Raw genomic sequence first — 23,992 nt, 5'->3', positions numbered from 1 at the left:
ATCGTTTTACATGTCCATGGCAGACATCATTAATCAATCAGCAGTCTTTCCAACCTGGCCCAATCACAGAGTTAGAATCCTTCTTAAGACTTTGCTTCAAGTAGCTGTGCCCAGGGGAGCTATCCATGGTACTGTCCCAGCCCCTGACCTCACATTCTCCCTACTCTGCTCATGGAGTTGCTCACCATGCTGTAGCAGTTCTTGCCGCTGAAATCTGCTTTGATACAGTCCCTTCTGTGTGATTTCAGCAGATCCTGCTGTTTACCTCTTGGTTCTGGGCCCTTCATCTGAGCGTACATCCCCCTCTCAGCCTAATTCTGCATCTGCCCCATCTTTCTTTGGCTGTCTAATGCACCAGGTTCCATGTAAGCAACAGCTGCCCCTCACCTACAAAAGACAAAGCCCCTTATTCACAAAAGTCCAGTGTGAATGGGTGCACACAGCTCCAACCAGGCAGAACACACAACTAGCTAGTCATTCAAGTCAGAATTCTGACTGCTTCACTGACTGACCCCAAGTTACAAAAAAACAGTTGAATCTGATATCACCCAACCCTGTACTATGTTACATGTTCCCCTACCCAATTTTAAGTAGGACTTGGTAAGGTTGCATGTACATGTCATTCCAACAAGGAGCTAAGCAGCCAACCTGGAGGAAACCATTCTTAATTTTCTCCCTCTGCTCCAGTAACTTCTACAGATATGTCTGAACATTTCTCTCCACTACTAGTCTCTGTTTTGGGTCACTTTGGTTCCAAGTGCTGCATGGGCATGCAGGATATTGCCTTGAGTCTATTTAGCTTAGAAATGATTCAATCAGTCATTTTTCCATTCCTGGTGGAGCAGTTGCAGCTCTACATAGCTTTCCAATGTTTTCCTATTTCTGAAACCTAACCCCATACTTTGGAGAAATGTTTACATTCTGGGGAAACTGGAAGCTTTGAAAAGATTTGGGACTCAGACACTAGGGCCTAAATTGATTTCAGATGGGCCTCCATGAAATCAAGCTAACAAAGAAACAAACACACATAATATAGAAAGTAAATAAAGTAGTCTAAAAAAGAGGTTTAACTCTAAGCAGCCTCTGACTTCACATTCCAAACCTAGCACTGGTAGTTCTAAGTGGTTACTACTGCCAAGGCAGACACTGTTCTGAGATTTACATATGCAACTCATTTGAAATTCACACTACCTCTATGTAGCAGGTGCAGTGGGTGCCCATCCTCAGAAGAGGAGGATAGGCAGGGGCAGGGAGGGACAGACGCTGTGCAGGTTACACAGGAGTGAGGAATGGCAGAGGTAGGTTGGGCCTCGCTGTGGCCCCCTCAACTGCCATGCCACACTATACGGAAACACTGGGAAGTCTTGGAATTGAGTAGATTTGCCAAACTGGCCCTGGGGATCAAACATGATGATTTCTGTCCAAGGGCAGGAAAAGGACTATTCCTGACTTCTTGAGATCACAGACTTGAGGCCAGGGTGACTTGTGCAGATAAAAATCTACCCCCATATACATACACACACACATCAAATTAGACCATGAGGCACAGTGATTTCCCACCTAGAGAAAAGGGGGTGGGCTCTGCCTATGCTTTGGAGATGTCAATGGTCAGCTTCTGGGGGACCAGTTTATGATGTCACAAAGGAGGGTTTGTGTGGGATATACTGAGGTGATCCCACTTTCTCATGAGGCTGAATTCCTTTTTCATCACAAGAGTTTCCTAGATTTATTCTGTTTGTATTTAAATCCCACCTGGAGGTTGTCCAGTGATGCAGTGGGATTCAAAATATGGTGTCTTTGTACTTCACAGGCCATTTGAACCCTCTCATATTGAAGCTCAAATACTCCCATCTGAGCTGGCTCTGAAATACCCACATGCCAGACTTGGCATTAAAGAGGGGCAAAGCCCCAGTCTCTTTGTAAGAGAAGACCATTCAACAACGAGCTTCCCCTTCTGATTCTCCCTCCATGTTCCCCTATACTCTGAACAAACTCCCCCCTTTCATTTTCCACAGGCATGTCTCACCTCTCTTCAAAATTTGGCTCTCAAATGTGCTCACCAGCCACATCATCAGGGAGAAAGTTATAGGACCTCACTTTTCTGATTTTAGAATGGGACAGAAGAAACTTATGTACATTAATGAGTCTCTGCTGGCTTGTAGATGACAGGCCCTTCACTAATATGGGTTCATTTTCCTTGTAGGTTGAGGAGGATAAGAAACATGGTCTTTTTTTCTGGCTTGAGTCTTCCTTGGCATTGTCCCAAACCAGGATTCTATATGGAGCCCTGTCAGATCTGCTTCTATGCAAGTCCCTCTTCCTCTGCCATCTGCCACCCTTGCAGGTCCTCCCCTCCCTTGTTAGGTAGTGTATATTTCAGGGAAACACAAATGATTCTAGTATTAACACAAAGTAAGCCACCAGGAACGTGAATTATTGGGCTGTAGTGAAATTCACATCAGACCAAATACTGAATCCTGAGTGTGCTTCCGGGCAGCTGTGTGAGTTTGACCAAACCACCAAGCCTCTCATGCTTCATTGAGAGGGTTGACCAGTCTGCAAAGTCCTTCTGAGGTCAGGATTCTGTGATGTTCCCTCCCCTCTCCTCCCTGCTCCTTTCTTCAGCTTTTCCCCTTTTCCTCCTTTTTCTTTTTCTCACTTCCTCCCTCCTCCTCTCTTTCTCTATCTCTCTCTTCATTTCTACCTCTTTGTTCTCCCATTCCCTCTTTTTCTCTTCCTTCCTTTCCTCTCCTTCTCTGTCAGGTGTGACTGGCACTATAAAATGAGATTAAGCTGGCAGCTGTCTGGATTCCCATGGAGTCTGGACATTCTGTGACTTCTATTAGGAAGTGCCTTCTAGCTAGTGGGTCCTGTCAAGCTGCATGCTTCTCTCTATGTCATGCTGCCACCCACCTCCTAGCCACTATTCTTTCTCCCACTGACTCCCCAACTGGTTTCCTGGCTTTTACTCTGGTCTACAGTAGTCATTCCATTTACCCACAGGGGTCAATTTGACTTACTGAATCACAGATTTGATCCCTTCCTTCCCCTAGCCAAAGCTGACCATCTCTCATAGAATAAACCCAAATTCCTTTCTCTGTTTGCAACCTGACTCCTGCCTACTTCCAATCTCACAGTTGAAGAAACTCAGGACAAAAGAGGCAGTATTACTTCCAAGTTTAGCTTATCAATATGAAAATCAATAAACCCTTTGATGATGGTATCAGGCCACACCAAAAAGGAAGAACAGGTTTTTTTAAAAAATAATGTTGACTACTAAGGAACATTTAAAACCTACTGAAATATCAGGACCCTTGTCAAGAAGGCTATAAATGATGTGAATGAGAAGTTACCTTCCGAGGACAGAAAAGAATTTTAGAACATACTCATTAAATGGCATATGTCATACTGTCAGTGTTGATAAAATTGGCTTTGAAGAAATAAAAATGAAAAGACTGAGAGGGGATTTAATCCTTATTAGTCAAAGGAGTTTCTTCTTTTTGTAATCTTGATTATGAGTTACAGGCAACATTTACTGTTGAAGAGTCCCTAAGTGCCTCCCCCTATTTGCGAGGGCAGTTATTGCCAGCATCCCTCCTTTGAAAATCCAATGCCAAGTGTGGATCTCGAAGCCCAGGATCCATCAATCTGTGGCTTCCTAGAGACTAGACATTCAGAGACCACAGGTGGAAACCAGTAGTCTCTCAAAAGAGAGCTGACCGTGAAATTGCAGGCCACCTGGATTGTTCTAAGATTGTTCTAATGTTGACTGAGTTGCATGTGAATGTCATTCTTTGCACGTGTTCTCAGGCTCCAATCCCTGTTCAGATGAGGTGGAATTGCCAAGCAGGCAGAAAATGGACCAGTGGGCATGGCAGAAGTCAGTCCTGTGATGTAGGTCAACTATAGTCCCAGCACTGCCTCTCAGCAGCTCTGGGACGTGACACTCCCCCCTTTCTGGGGGCCCAGTATCATCACCAACAGGCAGGAAGAGGAGCTCCTTTTATCTTACCATATCCAGGATAAAAATCAATAAGAAAATGAATGGAATATATAGGATAGAGGGGGAAATAAGCAGCAGCTGGAAATGAGGTGGAAAAACACATGAAATACAGTCAACATTTTGCTAGAAATGAACTGCTGAATGTGGACTCGATTTCTCCAGCATCCCATACAAAGAGAAAAACAAAAAAAAAAAGTGCATTATGTCCCACAGCCACCCTTGGGTCTTTTAAAAAATATACTCTAGGGCTGCCTTCTGTTCCCTGGGTCATTCATACTACCCACCTGGAATGCAGTTCAGTTTTAGACGGGATTGTGACCAAGAACCAGTTCACTACTATTCTCACAGGCTTCTCCTGCCGGTGTGCTCTGTCTTTTAGACTTTTTTTTAACCCAAAGTGCTGTGAAAAGGGGTAATGCGCTAATATCATAGAGCCTTTAATAAATGTGCTAATAGCATAGAGTTTTTAATAAAATCACAGGGTACTTGTGGATCTCCTGTACAGTGCTCTAGGCTAGGTATGGATAGTACAAACATATCAAAGCTGGTCCCTGCCCTCAGAAACTTGAAAATCTGTGGAGTCGGGAAAAGGTATACTTGACTTGGTAGTGTTAATACACTATCTTAAGCCGGTGTAAGAAGTATAAGTGGTTTGTTTGAGTGATTACAGGAAACACAAGAAGAGGATGGGAAAGTGAATCAAGGAAGGAGGCCAATTAATTGTGTATCCTAGGATGGAAAGGAGAGTCATTGCAAAGTGTTGTAAGCAGAAAAGAAGGAAGAGAGTCATAACAAGAGGTTTATCCCATGTCCTCCTCCACTTCTTCATTATATAATCAGTCATCCAGTCCTATCATTAATCATAATATCCACAGGTAGAGAGAGAGGAGAAAAATCAAAGACAATATGGTGTGATGAGGACCACTGAGGAAAAAATGTGAAGATAAATAAGTTGGCCAAGACTGTTGGATAAGGCAGGAGGTTTGAAGAGAATAAATTCTGTGAGTGTCCACTGGCTGGGATATTCAGCTGTTTGTAGCACATTTGGTCAGTGCCAAGGTCCTATTCCTCAGACCCTACTGACTCAGGACCTGTATAAGCCATTGTTTAAATAAGTTCTTTGTTATTTGCTAAAATCAATCCTTATTGCAATGGGTTGTTATGTGGACTAATTCCTTATCATATTATCAGAGAAGAAAATGAATTTTTCTTTGTAAACATTAGGATAGCATCTTGACAGGATTTATGTAAGTTGCTTTCACACATTTTGTGTTTCTCTAAGCTCTCTGTCTTTGCTCTGATTCCATGCCCACCAACATCTTTGACTATTTGTGTACATCACAAATGCTCTGGTTTTGAGATGGGGATACCCACTGGGGAAGGAGCACTGTGCTTCTCTGTTGCACATTAGAACAGACGTGGAGACTAGTGGTTGAAAGCTTGAGCAGAGGCAGCCTGGCTTTGGACTCTGGCCATGTTTCCCAAATCCAGAACCTGGGCAATTACTTAACCTTCCAAAGTTTTAGTTCCTTTAATGATAAAGTAGGGATAAATATCTTCATCCTCAGCCTAGAGTTGCTTTGACAATTAAGCAAATAAAGCACTTGATTTTGGCATCTGGTACATAATAGGAGCTCAATAAATTAGAGTGACATTGTCATGTAAACATAAAGATTTTATAAATATGATTAGTGTAAGCCATTACCTTTGACTATGATTAATGTTGGCACCTTAATTTAAAGTAATAAAAGTGCCACAAAGAATTAATCAACCATTATAATAGAGAAAGGAAAACAAATAAAACCCCAAGCAGGTAAGTTTTGGTTGGGTTTTTCCATATGCAAGTATAGATATTTAGCAGCCATTGTCCTGGTTCACCGTGTCTTCTTAACACCCACTGTTCCCCTGCACCAAAGCTCAGCAGCTTCTTAGTGCAAGTGGCTTTGACTCTTTCCCTGAGAGCTTTCTCTGGTCCCCAGAGCATGCTCAGTTTATGCGCTTGGCAAGAAGAAATTTCAGTAGAGTTACTGCCCTAGGAGCAGACTTCAGTCAGCGGAGTCAGGATAAATGTCCCTCCCTCCTCCTCTTTTAGGTGGGGCAACTCTCAGGTGTGCTCTATACCTTCACCCAGAGGTTTCCCCCAGGACTGAGGGCCATGTGCCTAGCATGGTCCCTGATCCTTAACTCACCATGTACTGTCTTCCATCCCTGCCTTGTAATACATTCCCATTCCCCCACCAAGGTAGGGTTCACTGGGACCTCTTCCCAAATTAACCACTTGTACCCAGATCCTTGTCTTAGGCTCTGTTTTTATTGGAAACCCAAGCTAAGATAGATACTTCATTCAGGAAAAATATTCAAGTGAACACTATACATCTGGATTAAGATAAAAAAATATTTTTTCTGGGGTACCTGGGTGACTCAGTTGGTTACGCATCGGACTCTTGATTTTGGTTCAGATCATGATCTCAGGTTTGTGAGATTCAGACCTACGCCCAGTGCAGAGCCTGCTTAAGATTCTCTCTCTTCCTTTCCCTCTGCCCCTCCCCCCTCAAAAAAAAAACACCTTTTTTCTGACTCAAATAGAAAAAACAGACTTTTTGGGTAATAGTTTTATATAGGATTAAGATCATGATTTGTCTGTAGCTGAACAACTCCGTTCAAATCCATGCTCTGTAATGTACTAGTTCTGAAATATTAATCAACGTAAGATACTAGGCAGAGTTCTTAACATAAAGTATTTTTTTTAAGATTCTATTTATTTATTTGACAGAGAGAGACACAGCGAGAGAGGGAACACAAGCAGAGGGAGTGGGAGAGGGAGAAAGCAGGCTTCCCACTGATCAGGGACCCCCATGCGGGGCTCGATCCCAGAATCCCGGGATCACTACCCGAGCCGAAGGCAGATGCTTAGCGACTAAGCCACCCAAGTGCCCTTTGCATAGAGTAATTTTTATAGATTTAAAAAAATTACCTTTATTGAGGTATAATTTGCATGTAATAAAAGCATACACTTTAAGTATACAGTTCGGTAAGTCTTGACAAATGCATTATACTCATGTAAACACCACCCCGATAAAGCTAACATTTCCATAACCTCAGAAAGTCCTTTTGCTGTTCACAGTCAACCTTCACCCCATTGTTGGCCCAGGCAAGCACTGATCTTCTCTCTATCACATAATTCAATAAACTTGATTTAATGCATGATTAAAGGTTAAATTCAGTCAAATTGGTAATAACAGTGTATTGGGAAAAATGCTTTTTTATGCTCTATCATTTTTCATCAAAATAATTTGTATTAATCACTTCTATGAGTGATGAAGAGGAAAACAAAACCAATTTCAGAGTTGATGGGTTTTCTCCTGACTCAGATACGTGAAGCAAGAGGTGGGATGGGAGGGCAAATAAAAAATGGAATCAATTTGAAATTTGGAATGACTTCTGCTCAGAAACACCAAACTGAGACTCATTTATTAAATTAGAGAAAACATCTTCAAATGTAATTTGATATTTATTCCAACTTCTTGGAATTTTAACAGTCATATTGAATTAAGGCTAAATCTTCAACATTTTATTTGGGTAAGCCCCAGGAAGCAGGGTCCATGAGGGATAGCAAGTCAATCACTTATTCAACAAATATTTATAGAGCTATGCAATAAGGGCTGTCCTACACCCTATAACAGACAAGGTACCTCTTCATACAGAGTACATTCCCTTGTAGATAGAGAATAGCAAATCAATACATAACTGAACTGGAGAAAATAAGGGCTGGACAGAGACTGAAATAGGCACATGATGGAAGGCACAACTTTAGAAGGTTTTTCAGAGGTCATCTTTAAGCTGATTCTGAGTGACATAGAATGAGCTAGAATAGCACAGGCTGAGAAAGGATGGCAAGTAGAGGGAACCATTCATGCAAAGACCTTGAGGCTGAAACAAGCCTAGCACATGGCATGTTCCAGGCTTGAGGGCAGATTAGCATTGCCAGAACATAGAATCAAAGAATGGTGTGAGAGGAGGCTGGGGGCACAGAGGGGGATAGGGTTAGAATTTACTTTATGTTGTAGAAGAAGCCATTGGTGGATTTCAGACTGATTTGTATTTTCAAGAGTTTACGCTGGGGATACATGGGTGGCTTAGTGAGTTAAGTGTCTGCCTTTAGCTCAGGTCATGATCCCAGGGTTGTGGGATTGAACCCCACATCAGGCTCCCTGCTCAGCAGGGAGTCTGCTTCTCTCTCTCCCTCTGCTTGCTGCTCCCCCTGCTTGTGCTCTCTCTTTCTGTCAAATAAATAAATAAAATCTTTTAAAAAATAGAGTTTACTCTAATTGCCACAGGGGAGATTGTATTGTGAAGAGTCAAGAAGCAGAAGTTGGAATCTACTTAGTCACCCAAGTGAGAGATGATAAGGTCCTGGATCAGTGGTACAGATAAAGTAGCCAGTTTCACATATATTTGGAGGTCTAGTAAACCGGAATTTCTGTCATCAAAGATAACATCCACATCTTGGTATATAGAGGCAATGTCTGAGAGATAGGTTAGGGATTCATCAACCTTTATATGGTACTTAAACGAATGGACTGAATGAGGTCAGCGAAGAAGAGTGTTTAGAAGGAAAAGAGGGGGGCGCCTGGGTGGCTCAGTTGGTTAAGCGACTGCCTTCGGCTCGGGTCATGATCCTGGAGTCCCAGGATCGAGTCCCGCATCGGGCTCCCCGCTCGGCGGGGAGTCTGCTTCTCCCTCTGACCCTCCCCCCTCTCATGTACTCTCTCTCTCTCAAATAAATAAATAAATCTTAAAAAAAAAAAGAAGGAAAAGAGGGGGGTAGTATTCTGCATTTAGGAGACAAAGACAGATGGAGGACAACAAAGGAGATGGGAAGGAGTAACCAGGGAAGGTGGAGCAACATGAGGAGACCATGAATCATGGAAGTCAAAAAATAAAGAATTTCAAGAAATATTTATTTGGGAAAGTAAAATCCAGGGAGAATGTTTGTGTTGACAAGTGACCACTATCAACTTGATGCAGGACTATGAATCAGATTGATGTAGCATCAAGCAGCTCTAACAGGAGAACATACTTTGGGGAATCCCCATTGCATCATCCTGTTCTCAACCTCAAAGATCCTGTGGTTCTGTACCTACTCAGTACTGTTCTGGTCTTCTGTTTTGCACCATGGAAGAAATGGTTCTAGTTCAACATTTGCTTTCCTCTTCCCTTTTTATTCCACCATTTTATGTCAGGAGAAATGAGGTGATTTGGCATAGTGATCATATGACAAATTTTTAATTGGCTTCATGATCTTATGGTGTAGGACTCGGGTTTAGTTAAAGAAGTCTGAAGTCCCAGTGTGTGCACTTGTTGGGAGAAAAATTCCTAGGTCAGCCAATAGTCATTCCTGTTTCATTTTACATGTTTGCTCTTAAGAAAACATTCTCTTATGCAGCCCAGGAACAAAGAAATATAGGAAGTCACAGGAGAGTATATTTTGGAAATAATTCTGGTTCAGACATATGGTATCGTTCCAAACCCTGGCATTGTTTTCCTCCTACATTTACATGTCGCTTCTCTCTAGATAATCCTTCTCAGCATTTTTTTTTTTTTACAATATACTTAGGCTAAAAGATAAATGCTAGTTAAGAATGAAAAGGTTTTTCCCCATCCTTGTTTTTTAAGACATATGCTAGGCAGCCACTAACTTAGATTGTCAAGTTTGTCAATGAGTCTCTAAGTTAGAATCAAATTTGTTTCTCCATACTTCATTATTTTTTGAAGAGAAGCATATTTTTCAATGCATAGAGTTAACCACTTGCTTTGTTGATGATCCTTTAAACTGATGACACAAACCATGTGATGTCATCACAGAAGAAGTCTACCCTCCACTTCTCAATCTATGTTTGAGCAACTTGGAAACAATTTTGTCAATATGATTCAACTACAAAAAGTTAACAATAAAAACATTCCCAACCGTGCCCTCTGCCTTTATATATGGCTTAGGAACATAGGAGCTGCTTGGTTCCTCTGGGAAGTCAGAGGCAACTACATTACCTTAAGGCAAAGAGTCAACAAGAGACAAATATGTGTTTTCTCACATGCTCTCTCTTGCTCTCCCTCTAAAAGGTGGTGTGCCAAAGGGCTGATTTTGGCTATTCCTTTTACATTGTTTCTATAATAGATGGCTATTTGCTGTCCCGGTTACAGATGGAAAGGCAGATCTAAAGGACAAGACTCTGTTGCCTTGCCCTAACCAATTTCCGCAGAGATCATCATAACCTCTGTATTACTAAACCTAATGGCCCTTCCTCGGTTTTTACCTTTACTATCCTCTCTGAAGGATTTGGAATTCTCTGACTCTGGGTTCTCCTCCTGCACCTATGACTGCCCCTTTTACCCTTCTTCCTCCCCTTCCTCTCCTGGCCCCTTCAGTATCAGTCTCTAAGCTCCTGTCTATGGTTGACTTTTCTTTTCACACACACACCCTCTCAGTGATGTCCACTCCTGAGCCTTCCCCCAGCTGGCATGCCAGCCTCAGATTCTTTCTATATCCAAGTTGTATAAAAATGTCAGCTGACTGTATTTATCTGGATTCATCTACTCATTTACTCATTTACTTTCTCATTCATTTAATTAACAGCTGTGGATGACTGCTTGTTTGGACAGGGTGGGGGTCTCATGACAAATAAGACAGCACAATCCCTTGTCTTACCCACCAAGTCGGTGTTATTACCCACAGGTACACCAAATTCAAAATGGTCATCACAGAACACAGCATCTTGGACCTTAAAACTGCCCTATTCATATGAATGGCCCCCAGTACTCAAGGCATGAATCTGACCAAACTATCCCTAAGCCATGGCAATTCTATTTTCTAACTCTTAATTGGCTAGTTTTCTCCATTTTCATTTCTGCCACCACCACCCCTAGATTGTTATTCCCAACTCTTACTGAATTATGGTGATCACATCCTGCATTATTCCTTTCTGATTCTTTTTCCTCAGGAATACAGTTCAGTCTCTTTAATCTGGACTTTGGGACACCCAGAATCGGTCCCTGCCCATTTCCTAGCCTCCTGTCCTCATATTCACAGATCAGACCCCAAGTGGCCACACATATGGTTCTGTGCAGTTGTAGTCATGTGCCTGGCTCACCTTTAACCCTGGAGCCTTTGCACACAGTGTTCTCTCTCCCTGATAAGCCCTGCCCTTGCTCTACACCTTCTTGGTCCTTATTCCCTTCAGAATTCCTGTCTCTCCTTCAGGTTTCCAGCTCAATATCACTCTCCCTAGTTTTCAACTTCCCAAATATCTTACAATTTGCTCCACTTTCAAACTTACCTTAATGTGGCACATTGTGACATCATTGTCTGCTGCCCTGACCATGTAAACGCTATCTTGGTCCTCATTTTAGCATGGCACCGAGAACATAAGATGTGCTCTGTAAATATTTGCTGAGTTAATGAGTGAGATAACAATTTTTTAAGCCAAGTTATTTAGCTGGGTACCAAGGGACAAAAAGGAAATGCACTTGAAAGGAAGGAGAGACTTTGAAGGAATAAAAATGTCCCCAGCAATGTCTCTAAGAAGTGGAATAGAGATGATGCAGAATAATTCTCTTGGTTCTTCTTCCTATTCCACCTGGAAAAATCTAGTTGTCTTAAAAGGCATTTGAGAAATCCCCATATATTAAGTAAATAATCTTAATAAGAAAGTTCAGAGAAAGCTTCAGAAATGTACCCTGCCTATTAAATGATATTCACAAAATGAGTATCTAAAAATTTTTTGATATTATTCAATTGAGCTCTTAAATATACTTGTTGTTAGAAATGCTCAGCTTTTTGGCGGAGCAAGATGGTGGAGGAGTAGGAGACCTGGATTTTGTCTGGTCCCAGGAATTCAGCTGGATAGGGATCAAACCATTCTGAACACCTATGAACTCAACAGGAGATCAAAGAAAAGAATAGCAACAACTCTCTGAACAGAAAAGCGACCACTTTCTGGAAGGTAGGATGTGTGGAGAAGTGAATCCGAGCTGATATTCCAGAGGATAAATGATGGGGGAGGGGGCCTCCATCAACCACTACTGGCAAGTGAGAGCAGCAGAGCACAAAATCGGAAATTTTAAGTCCGCTTCACTGAGGGACATCGCTCCAGTGGCTAAGCAGAGGGTAGAACACTTGCTGGGACAGTGTGGTCTCAGGACCCTCAGGGTCACAGAAAGACTGGGGGTGCCTGGGGAGCGGAGCAAGATGGCAGAGGAGTAGGAGACCTGGATTTCGTCTGGTCTCAGGAAATCAGATGAATAGGGATCAAACCATTCTGAACACCTATGAACTCAACAGGAGATCGAAGAGAAGAATAGCAACAACTCTCTGAACAGAAAAACGACCACTTACTGGAAGGTAGGACATGCAGAGAAGTGAATCTGAGGCGATATTCGGGAGGATAGACGGCGGGGGAGGGGGCCTCTGTTGGCCGCTTCTGGCAAGTGATAGAGCAGCGGAACACAAAATCGGAACTTTTAGGAGTTGGCTCCACTGAGGGACGTCGCTCCAGTAGCTAAGCGGCAGGTGGAACCCTCGTGGGACAGTGTGATCTCAGGACCCTCGGGGTCACAGAAAGACTGGGGGTGCCTGAGTGCGGCAGAGCTCCCGGGTATCGGAGCAGGGAAGTCGGCTGCAGAGACGGAGCCGAGGCGCGAGCTTTCAGCTCGGGGTTGCCATAAACTGATCTGCGGCCCAGTCGTGCCACTGCTCCTCCAGCAGGGAGCCAACAAGAGGCAGATCCGGGAAGATTCCCCTTCCTCTCCCAGGAGGAACAGGGCGGGAGCACACCACAGGGATCTGCTGGGTTTGGAGACTCCACAACGAATCAGGTGCCAGAGATAGAAACGCTCGGTCACAGGCCAGGTGAGCACGGAGGGCGGCCAGAGACCAGGGACACGGGAGTGACTGACTGCTTTTTTCTGGGGGCGCACTGAGGAGCGGGGCCCCAAGTTCTCGGCTCCTCCAGGCAGAGATTGGGAGGCCACCATTTTCACTCTCATCCTCCAAAGCTGCACAGAAAGCTTTCAGGGAACAAAAGCTCCTGAGAGCAAACCCGAGCAGATTGCTTAGCCCCTACAGGCAAGGGCGGGGCAATTCCGCCTCCGGCAAAGACATTTGGGAACCATGGCAACAAGCCCCTCCCCCAGAAGATCAGAGTAAACAGCCGGCAAGCCCAGACCAAGTTTACCGATGAAGGACAACAGGAGAACTCCAGCGCTAGGGGAATACTGCACATAGAATTCATGGCTTTTTTATCATGATTCATTAGTTTTTCAAAGTTAATTTTTTTAACTGTTTTTTTTTGAATTTTTCTTTTTCCCCTTTTCAACCAACATCTTAAAAATCCCTTTTTCAAAAAAAAAAGTTTTATTTTTCATTTTTAGAGTCATATTCTATCACTTCATAATAGATACCCTTAGTTTTGGCATATATATATAAGTTGTTCTCTCTTTAAAATTTTGAGATACACTTTCTTCAACAGATCAAAATATACCCTAAATCACTAGTGTATGGCTTTGTTCTAGTCTCCTGCCTGATTATATTCTCTCCCTTTTTTTTTTCTTTTTAAATCTTCTTCTTTCTTTTTTCAAACAACTTCTTATCTTATCAATTCCTTTTATAAAATCTTTATAATTTTCACCTTTACAGTCATCTTCCATCCCTTCATCGTATCAACCCTTATTTTGTACATATATAAGTCTTTCTTCCTTTAAAATTTTAGGAGGCACTTTCTTCTAACAGACCAAAATACACCCCAAATCTAGTGTGTGGCACTGATCTATGCACTAGTCTGATCATATTTGATCATATTCTGTTTTTTTTGTTTTGTTCTGTTTTTGTTTCTTTTTATCTTTTTTCTATTTTTTCTCTTTCGTTTTTCTTCCTTTCCCTTTCTATTCCCCTGGTTTCAGGTCTTTTCTGATTTATTTAGAGAATATTTGCTGGGGATGTTTTTAACTTGTTAGCATTTTGTTCTCTCATTCATCTATTCTCCCCTGGACAAAATGACAAGATGAAAAAAATCACCTCAGCAAAAAGAACAAGAGATAGTACCGTCAGCCAGGGACTTACTAAATACGAACATTAGTACGATGTCGGACCTAGAGTTCAGAATCATGATTTTAAAGATACTAGCTGGGCTTGAAAAAAGCATTGGAAGTTATTAGAGAAACCCTTTCTGGAGAAATAAAAGAACTAAAATCTAACCAAGTCGAAATCAAAAAGGCTAATAATGAACTGCAATCAAAAATGGGGGCACTAACTGCTAGGCTAAATGAGGCAGAAGAAAGAATCAGCAATATAGAAGACAAAATGATGGAAAATAAAGAAGCTGAGAAAAAGATAGAAAAACAACTACTGGATCACGAGAGCAGAATTTGAGAGATAACCAATACGATAAGATGAAAGAACATTAGAATAATTGGGATCCCAGAAGAAGAAGAAAGAGAGAGAGGGGCAGAAGGTATATTGGAGCAAATTAAGCTGAGAACTTCCCTAATGGGGGGAAGGAAACAGGCATCAAATTCCAGGAGGCACAGAGAAACCCTCTCAAAATCAATAAAAATAGGTCAACACCCCGACATCTAATAGTAAAACTTATGAGTCTCAGAAACAAAGAGAAAATCCTGAAAGCAGCTCGGGAGAAGAGAACTGTAAGGTACAATGGTAGAAACATTAGATTGGCAACACGCCTATTCACAGAGACCTGGCAGGCCAGAAAGGGCTGGCATGATATCTTCAGAGCACTAAACGAGAAAAATATGCAGCCAAGAATATTATATCCAGCTAGGGTGTCACTGAAAATTGAAGGAGAGATAAAAATCTTCCAGGACAAACAAAAACTAAAGGAATTTGCCAACACAAAACCAGCCCTACAAAAAATATTGAAAGGGGTCCTCTAAGCAAAAAGAGAGCCTAAAAGCAGCATAGAATAGATAGGAACACAGACAATATACAGTAACAGTCACCTTACAGGCAATATAATGGCACTAATTTCATATCTTTCAATAGTTACCCTGAATGTAAATGGGCTAAATGCCCCAATCAAAAGACACAGGCTACCATATTGGATTAAAAAAAAAAGACCCATCAATATGCTCTCTGCAAGAGACTCATTTTAGACCCAAAGACACCCCCAGATTGAAAGTGAGGGGGTGGAAAACAATTTATCATGCTAATGGACACCAAAAGAAAGCTGGGGTGGCAATTCCTATATCAGACAAATTAGATTTTAAAACAAAGACTATAATAAGAGATGAGGAAGGACACTATATCCTACTTAAGGGTCTATCCAACAAGAAGATCTAGCAATTGTAAATATCTATGCCCCTAACATGGGAGCAGCCAATTACAAAAGGCAATTAATAACAAAAGCAAAGAAACACATTGACAAAAATATAATAATAGTGGGGGAATTTAACACCCTCCACGCTGAAATAGACAGATCATCTAAGCAAAATATCAACAAGGAAATAAAGACTTTAAACGACATACTGGACCAAATGGACTTCACAGATATATTCAGAACATTCCATCCCAAAGCAACGGAATACACATTCTTCTCTAGTGCCCATGGAACATTCTCCAGAATAGATCACATCCTAATTCACAAATCAGATCTCAACTGGTACCAAAAGATTGGGATTATTCCCTGCATATTTTCAGACCACAATGCTTTGAAACTAGAACTCAACCACAAGAGGAAAGTTGGAAAGAACTCAAATACAAGGAGGCTAAAGAGCATCCTACTAACGAATGAATGGGTGAACCAGGAAATTAAAGAAGAATTTAAAAATTCATAGAAACCAATGAAAATGAAAACACAACTGTTCAAAATCTTTGGGATACAGCAAAGGCAGTCCTGAGAGGAAAGTTTATAGCAATACAAGCCTTTCTCAAGAAACAAGAAAGGTCTCAAATACACAACCTAACCCTACACCTAAAGGAGCTAGAGAAAAAAGAGCAAATAAAGCCTAAACCCAGCAGGAGAAGAGAAATAATCAAGATCAGAACAGAAATCAATGAAATAGAAACCAAAAGAACAGTAGAACAGATCAACAAAACTAGGAGCTGGGTCTTTGAAAGAATTAACAAGATTGATAAACCCTTGGCCAGACTTAACAAAAATAAAGAGAAATGACCCAAATCAACAAAATCATGAATGAAAGAGGAGAGATCACAACCAACACCAAAGAAATACAAACAATTATAAGAACATATTATGAGCAACCCTATGCCAGCAAATTAGATAACCTGGAAGAAATGGGTGCATTCCTAGAGATGTATCAACTACCAAAACTGAACCAGGAAGAAGTAGAAAACCTGAACAGACCTATAACCACTAAGGAAATTGAAGCAGTCATCAAAAATCTCCCAAGAAACAAAAGCCCAGGGCCAGATGGCTTCCCAGGGGAATTCTACCAAACATTTAAAGAAGAATACCTATTCTCCTGAAACTGTTCCAAAAAATACAAATGGAAGGAAAACTTCCAAACTCATTTTATGAGGCCAGCATTACCTTGATCCCAAAACCAGACAAAGACCCCATCAAAACGGAGAATTACAGACCAATATCCTTGATGAATATGGATGCAAAAATTCTCACCAAAATACTAGCCAATAGGATCCAACAGTACATTAAAAGGATTATTCACCATGACCAAGTGGGAATTATCCCTGGGCTGGTTCAACATCTGCAAATCAATCAACGTGATTCAATACGATAACAAAAGAAAGAACAAGAGTCATATGATCCTCTCAATAGATTCAGAAAAAACATTTGACAAAGGACAGCATCCTTTCTTGATCAAAACCCTTCAGAGTATAGGGATAGAGGATACATACCTCAATATCATATAAGCCATCTATGAGAAACCTACAGCCAATATCATTCTCAATGGGGAAAAGCGGAGAGCTTTTCCCCTAAGGTCAGGAATGCGGCAAGGATGTCCACTCTCACCACTGCTATTCAACATAGTATTAGAAGTCCTAGCCACAGCAATCAGACAACAAAAAGAAATCAAAGGCATCCAAATCGGCAAAGAGGAAGTCAAACCCTCACTCTTTGCAGATGATATGATACTGTATGTGGAAAACCCAAAAGACTCCACCCCAAAACTGCTAGAACTCATACAGCATTTCAGTAAAGTAGCAGGATATAAAATCAGTGCACAGAAATCAGTGGCATTCCTATACACCAACAACAAGACAGAAGAGAGACAAATCAAGGAGTCTATCCCATTTACAGTTGCACCCAAAACCATTAGATACCTAGGAATAAATCTAACCAAAGAGGCAAAGGATCTGTACTCAGAAAACTATAAAATACTCAGGAAAGAAATTGAAGAAGACACAAAGAAATGGAAAAACGTTCCATGCTCATGGATTGGAAGAACCAACATTGTGAAGATGTCAATGCTACTTAGAGCAATCTACACATTCCGTGGAATCCCCATCAAAATACCATCCACTTTTTTCAATGAAATGGAACAAATAATCCTAAAATTTGTATGGAACCAGAAGAGATCCCGAATAGCCAGAGGAATGTTGAAAAAGAAAAGCAAAGCTGGCGGCATCACAATTCCGGACTTCCAGCTCTATTACAAAGCTGTCATTATCAAGACAGTATGGTACTGGCAAAAAAACAGACACATAGATCAATGGAACAGAATAGAAAGCCCAGAAATGGACCCTCAACTCTATGGTCAACTCATCTTCGACAAAGTAGGAAAGAATGTCCAATGGAAAAAAGACAGTCTCTTCAACAAATGGTGTTGGGAAAATTGGACAGCCACATGCAGGAGAATGAAACTGGACCATTTCCTTACACCACACACAAAAATAGACTCCAAATGGTTGAAAGACCTAATCCTGAGACAGGAGTCCATCAGAATCCTAAAGGAGAACACAGGCAGCAACCTCTTCGACCTCAGCCACAGCAACTTCTTCCTAGAAACATCACCAAAGGCAAGGGAAGCAAGGGCAAAAATGAACTATTGGGATTTCATCAAGATAAAAAGCTTTTGCACGGCAAAAGAAACAGTCTACAAAACCAAAAGACAACTGACAGAATGGGAGAAAATATTTGCAAATGACATATCAAATAAAGGGCTAGTATCCAAAATTTATAAAGAACTTATCAAACTCAACACCCAAAGAACAAATAATCCAATCAAGAAATGGGCAGAAGACATGAACAGACATTTCTCCAAAGAAGACATCGAAATGGCCAACAGACACATGAAAAAGTGCTCAACATCACTCGGCATCAGGGAAATCCAAATCAAAACCTCAGTGAGATACCACCTCACACCCGTCAGAATGGCTAAAATTAACAAGTCAGGAAATGACAGATGTTGGCAGGGATGCAGAGAAAGGGGAACCCTCCTACACTGTTGGTGGGAATGCAAGTTGGTGCAGCCACTCTGGAAAGCAATATGGAGGTTCCGCAAAAAGTTGAAAATAGAGCTACCATACGATCCAGCAATTGCACTACTGGGTATTTACCGCAAAGATACAAATGTAGGGATCCGAAGGGGTACGTGCACCTGGATGTTTATAGCAGCAATGTCCACAATAGCCAAACTGTGGAAAGAGCCAAGATGTCCATCGACAGATGAATGGATAAAGAAGATGTGGTATACACATACAATGGAATATTATGCAGCCATCAAGAGGAATGAAATCTTGCCATTTGCAATGACGTGGATTGAACTGGAGAGTGTTATGCTGAGTGAAATAGTCAGTTAGAGAAAGACATGTGTCATATGACCTCACTGATATGAAGAATTCCTAATCTCAGGAAACAAACTGAGTGTTGCTGGAGTGGGGGTGGGGTCGGAGGGATGGGGTGGCTGGGTGATAGACATTGGGGAGGGTATGTGCTATGGTGAGCGCTGTGAGTGTGCAAGACTGTTGAATCACAGATCTGTACCTCTGAAACAAATACATTATATGTTAAATAAAAGTAGAAGAAGAAGAAGATAGCAGGAGGGGAAGAATGAAGGGGGGGGAAGTCAGAGGGGGAGATGAACCATGAGAGATGATGTACTCTGAAAAAAAAACTGAGGGTTCTAGAGGGAAGAGGGTGGGAGGATGGGTTAGCCTGGTGATGGGTATTAAAGAGGGCACGTTCTGCATGGAGCACTGGTGTTATACGCAAACAATGAATCATGGAATACTACATCAAAAACTAATGATGTATGTTGATTAACATAACATAAAAAAAAGAAATGCTCAGCTTTTCTGGAAGTTTGGTGTCAGAGTAGATTGGACTGAAATTGGCTGCACGTGAACTGGAATAATAACTAGAATAATCAATTTATAAATAATGAGAAGTTGGGAACATTTTGTATATATAGTTTTAAGATTTTATTTATTTGAGAGAGCAAGAAGAAGAGTGTGCACAAGTGGGGGGAGGGGCAGAGGGAGAGGGAGAAGCAGACTCCCTGCTGAGCAGGGAGCCTGATGCCAAGATCCTGGGATCATGACCTGAGCCAAAGGAAGACACTTAACCAACTGAGTCACTCAGGCGCCCAAGAATTAGTATATTTAAATACATATTTGCAAAATATTTGTAAAATGCCTTTAAAATACTCGTAACTGTTTATTTGTGTGTTTGTTGGCTTACTTTTGAATCTTAAACTTTTGGGCTATAAGCTCTGCACCAAAACAGTTTCCTGGGAAAAAGAAATATCAGTTACATCATCAGAAAAGCTACTTATTTTTTTCTACATGATCTAAGGGCCAGGGCAAAAGTTTCAGGGAGGTGGGCCAAAAAGCAGGATTGAGGAATTTCTCTCAGAAAATGTTTCCCTCCTCCAATGATAACTGTGGAGAGAGTAACTAGGGACACTACAAGAAGTGTTTGACAGCTGGTCTACAAGTAGGGAGGAGGGTCCCCCTGGGTAATTCTGAGCCTGACACCCAGAGACATGCATGGTTTGCTCCACACCAAAAGATGAAGTTCTTTGCAGAGCTGTCCCAGGTTGGCATGTTCTAGTGATGGATTCTCTCTCTACCTGTGACCAAAATTGCTTTCTAGACTTAGCTCACATGCAGAGCTTCTATTTGGTTGCTTTTGTGACTGATTCTAAACCAAACCTGTGGTTAAATTTTGTTCAAAGTTTCCAAAAAAAAAAAAAATAACCCTTCATTCAAAGTTTCCAGTTTGCATTAATGAAAAACTAGAACAATCAATATTTGTTGAAAGATGGAGCTAGCAGTTCTATAGCCCTTAAAGTTCCCAAATCACCAAATTTTAATCTTTTCTAAAATCCTGCAAAGTATTCATATGATGCCCATTTTGGGAATGAGAGAAGTAATTCTCAAAGAAGTTGGTGATTTGTTGAAGATCATGCAGTGGTAAATAAAGCAATAAATTAAAAGTTAGTTCACAACATATGAAATGCTAAGAAACAATAGAAAAGTTATAATAAAAATGATCTTTTTTCATGGAGCTCCATTCAACATGACAGATAATGAGGCTCTTAGCCTTCCTATCCCTTTCCCCCTCAACTCCATCTTTCTTTGTTCATACTAGAACACACATCAACCATGAATGCTTCTTGGTGAAAGTTTTGATAACTCCAAGGCAAGAGTCCTTTAAAATCTCAGTTTCTCCTTTGTTCATTAGTTGGACATTCACCTGATCTCACCCCATCCTGAACTCCTTGGGGCTCAAAAGTTGACAGTTGCATTTCATATGACATTGATCCTGGATCTTTATAAAACCTGTCTGAGATGTGTAAGACTTCCCTGGTTCCAAGGATCTGTGTCCTAACTGAGTACAGAGACCTTGAACTCTTTCCCTGTTGAAGATCAGCACTTTAATTAAACAGTTAGACTATGGATATGAACATACAATACCTGGGTTCTGGGTTGCACAGTGATGGTGGGGAGCTGACAGCCTACTGGGGACCCTTCAGTGAGTTATCATGGGGTGTGAGAGTTGGAAGGGTCTGATCTCAGCCCTTTATTGCATAAAAAAATGGGGACACAGAGAAGCTGAATGACCTATCCAGGGTTCACAGTAAGCCAGGAGCAGGGCCAAGGTCAGAATTCAAGAGACTATACTACTCACTTAATACTACTGATAGGCTCACACTGTCATGACTTGTCTTGTAGAGCTTATTTTTTGTCTTGTGCTGATCAAGGTGTCTTTGGCATGGCAGTCTGTTAGAATAGCATTTGTTATGGCTATTGGTAGAATATTTTTAATTTTTCCTTTGCTGGGTCATTGCCACCATCATGTAAGCATCTCATCATTTCTCCCATCTGAGAAATCCCTGTCTTAATCCTGTATTCCCCTTCAGATACCATCTAATTTCCTTGATCCTCTTTAAAATAAATCTCATTTTCTCTAAGCATGCTCAAATCAGGAGTTTGTGAGTCAAGTTCAGATGCTCTTGTCATCCAATCAAATATCCCATACCTCTAGAGTGCCAGGCACTGCATTAGGTACTAGAGACAAAACAGCTGATAATGTCCACACTACTAAATCCCTGGTCAAGGCCCTGTCCTCACCTTTTTGACCTGTTAGTGTCACCAGACACAGTTGTTACAACCTACTCCTTAAGCACTTCCCATACTTACATTGCAGCCTCTTGTTCACCCTTCTAACTTTGGCTGGTTGGTATTTTCCTTTTCTCCTCACAACCAGCTTCTCTCTTCTAACCATGCTCACTCTCCAGGTGAACTCATCCAGCCTTATGACTTTGAAAACCACCTACCCTAGTAAATCCCGCATTTGCATCACCAGGCTGCCCCTCTCCCATGAGCTCAAGACTCCTGTATCTAATTGACTACCCAGATCCCCACTTGTATGTCTACTGGGCACCTAAACTTAACACCTCCAAATTAGAACTGCTTATCTCCCCCATCCCTGCCTATCTTCTCTTTTTTATTGTCATCATCTCATTCTTCCAGGGTTCACCTAAAAAGTCTCAGAGTCATCTTTGGCTCTTCTTTTCGTAACACCCCACATCCAATCCAGCAACAAAATCTGTTGACTCAATCTTCAAAATATACCAGAATCAGGCCCCCAGTGCCACCACCCAGGCCTCATTATCTCCTGCCTGGCCTCCCTGTCACCCCTCACCTTGTGCATCCTTCACACAGAAGATAGAGGGACCTCAGGCATGCAGATTGTTGCTTGTATCTCCTCTGTTACCATTTCCCTGAGACATTTGTTTTACTCAGGACCAATGCTGAAGTCATCCTATGAGACCAAGGTCTTGTCCTCCGAGCTTGTCTCCTTCTCTTTGACATCCCACTCACTGTACTCCAGCCTCACCAGACAAGCTCCCACCTCAGGGTCCTATGTCAAGGACACTCTTCCCTTAGATGTCTGTAGAGGTCACGCCCTACCCTTCTCAGGTCCTGGTAGAAACATTGTCTTCTTAGTGACTTTTTCTCACCACTTTTTTTAAAATGGTGACTTTTACCTCCACCTCCATCAGCCCCCCCCAAATCACTCTGCTTTGCTTATTTTTTCTGCAATAATGTTTGTCCCCCATCTAATTATGCAATATATATCACTCATTTAATGACTTATTGTGTGTCCCCAACCCCACAACTAGAATGCAAACTTCATGGAGTCCAATCTCTGCTTTAGCCCCTGCTGCATCCCTAGCAAACAGGAGTTTGCCTACCATAGAATGGGTGTCCAGGAAACAAGTGTTAAAATATTGGAAAGCACACTAAAATTAGGAAAAAACAGGCCACCCTCCATCTCATCATCAAAGATACTTCAGTCAGCTATTTTGCTTATTATTATTATTTTTGCTAATTCCTTCAGACTGTTACTAAGCATATTGTAGGTATAAGTATGATTATACAATTTTGCCACAATTTATAACATAACTTCTTTGTAACATTTTTTGTAACAGCATGATAATCCATCATATGGGTTTATAATAATTGAATTTGATATTTCTTCTACTATTAGAAACAATGCAGACATCTTCCTACATAAATCTCCCACACTTTTGTATTTATGTCCTTAAGAGAAGTTTCTAGAAGTGGACTTATTATTACTAAATCAAAAGTTACCAACATTTATTTTCTCAGCAAGACCAATCAATACTATGTATTAGGGGAAATTTAATTCCAGAGCATGTCCTCAAAACAGTGTTGATTCACCCTATATCCATCATTTTCTATGGCTATACTATAATACCATGAGAATCCATGTGTTAAGCAGTCCTGCATGGATTAAATTTTCTTCACTCAGAGTCAAGGCAAGAAAATGACCTCATCCATTTAGAAATAACTCCTACCTCATAAGTGGGAACAAATAGGATTTTCTGATATTCCTCACTAAGGAAGCACAAAGTCAGAGGAGTGGGATTGGTGGATCTCTGCTTTGCATTTATTGGACCTATAGCCTTGAGAGAGAATCTTGTAACCCTCTGTACATCATTTGCTTTTAGCTTGAATAATGACATTGGGCTAAATGACCAAGGAATCAAAGTTTCCTTTCACCTTGCATAGGCCATGAGTCTACCAGAAATTTTAATGTTTAAAATCACTCCATTCTGTTTCTTATAAAATTAAGTATACATCAACCCAGTAATTCCACTGTTAGACATTCACCCAAGTAAAATGAAAGCATATGTCCACAAGAAGTCTTGTACAAGAATGTTCATAGTAGCCTTATTCACAGTAGTCCCAAAGTACAAGCCACCCAAATGTCCATCAACAGGATATATATTAATGGATTTCTACTCAATAGTAAAAAGGAATGAATTGCTGATACACACAACAGCATGGGTAAATATTGTGGGCATGCTAATTGAGGAAAGTGAAAGGAGTCTAACATGTATTGCATAATTCTATTTATATGAAGTTGTAGAACTGGCAAAATCAATTCATTAGTTGTAGAATTCAGACTGGTTGCCTAGGGTTAGAGCAGAGAGTCCTTGATTGGGAAGAAGCACAAGGAACCA

The sequence above is a fragment of the Callorhinus ursinus genome, unplaced genomic scaffold (assembly GCF_003265705.2).
Source record: "Callorhinus ursinus isolate GAN/ISIS: 27379988/994484 unplaced genomic scaffold, GSC_fseal_2.0 scaffold29, whole genome shotgun sequence".
In the NCBI taxonomy this organism is placed as follows: Eukaryota; Metazoa; Chordata; class Mammalia; order Carnivora; family Otariidae; genus Callorhinus; species Callorhinus ursinus.
The sequence above is the reverse complement of the archived record's forward strand: the minus strand, read 5'-3'. Positions refer to the sequence as shown.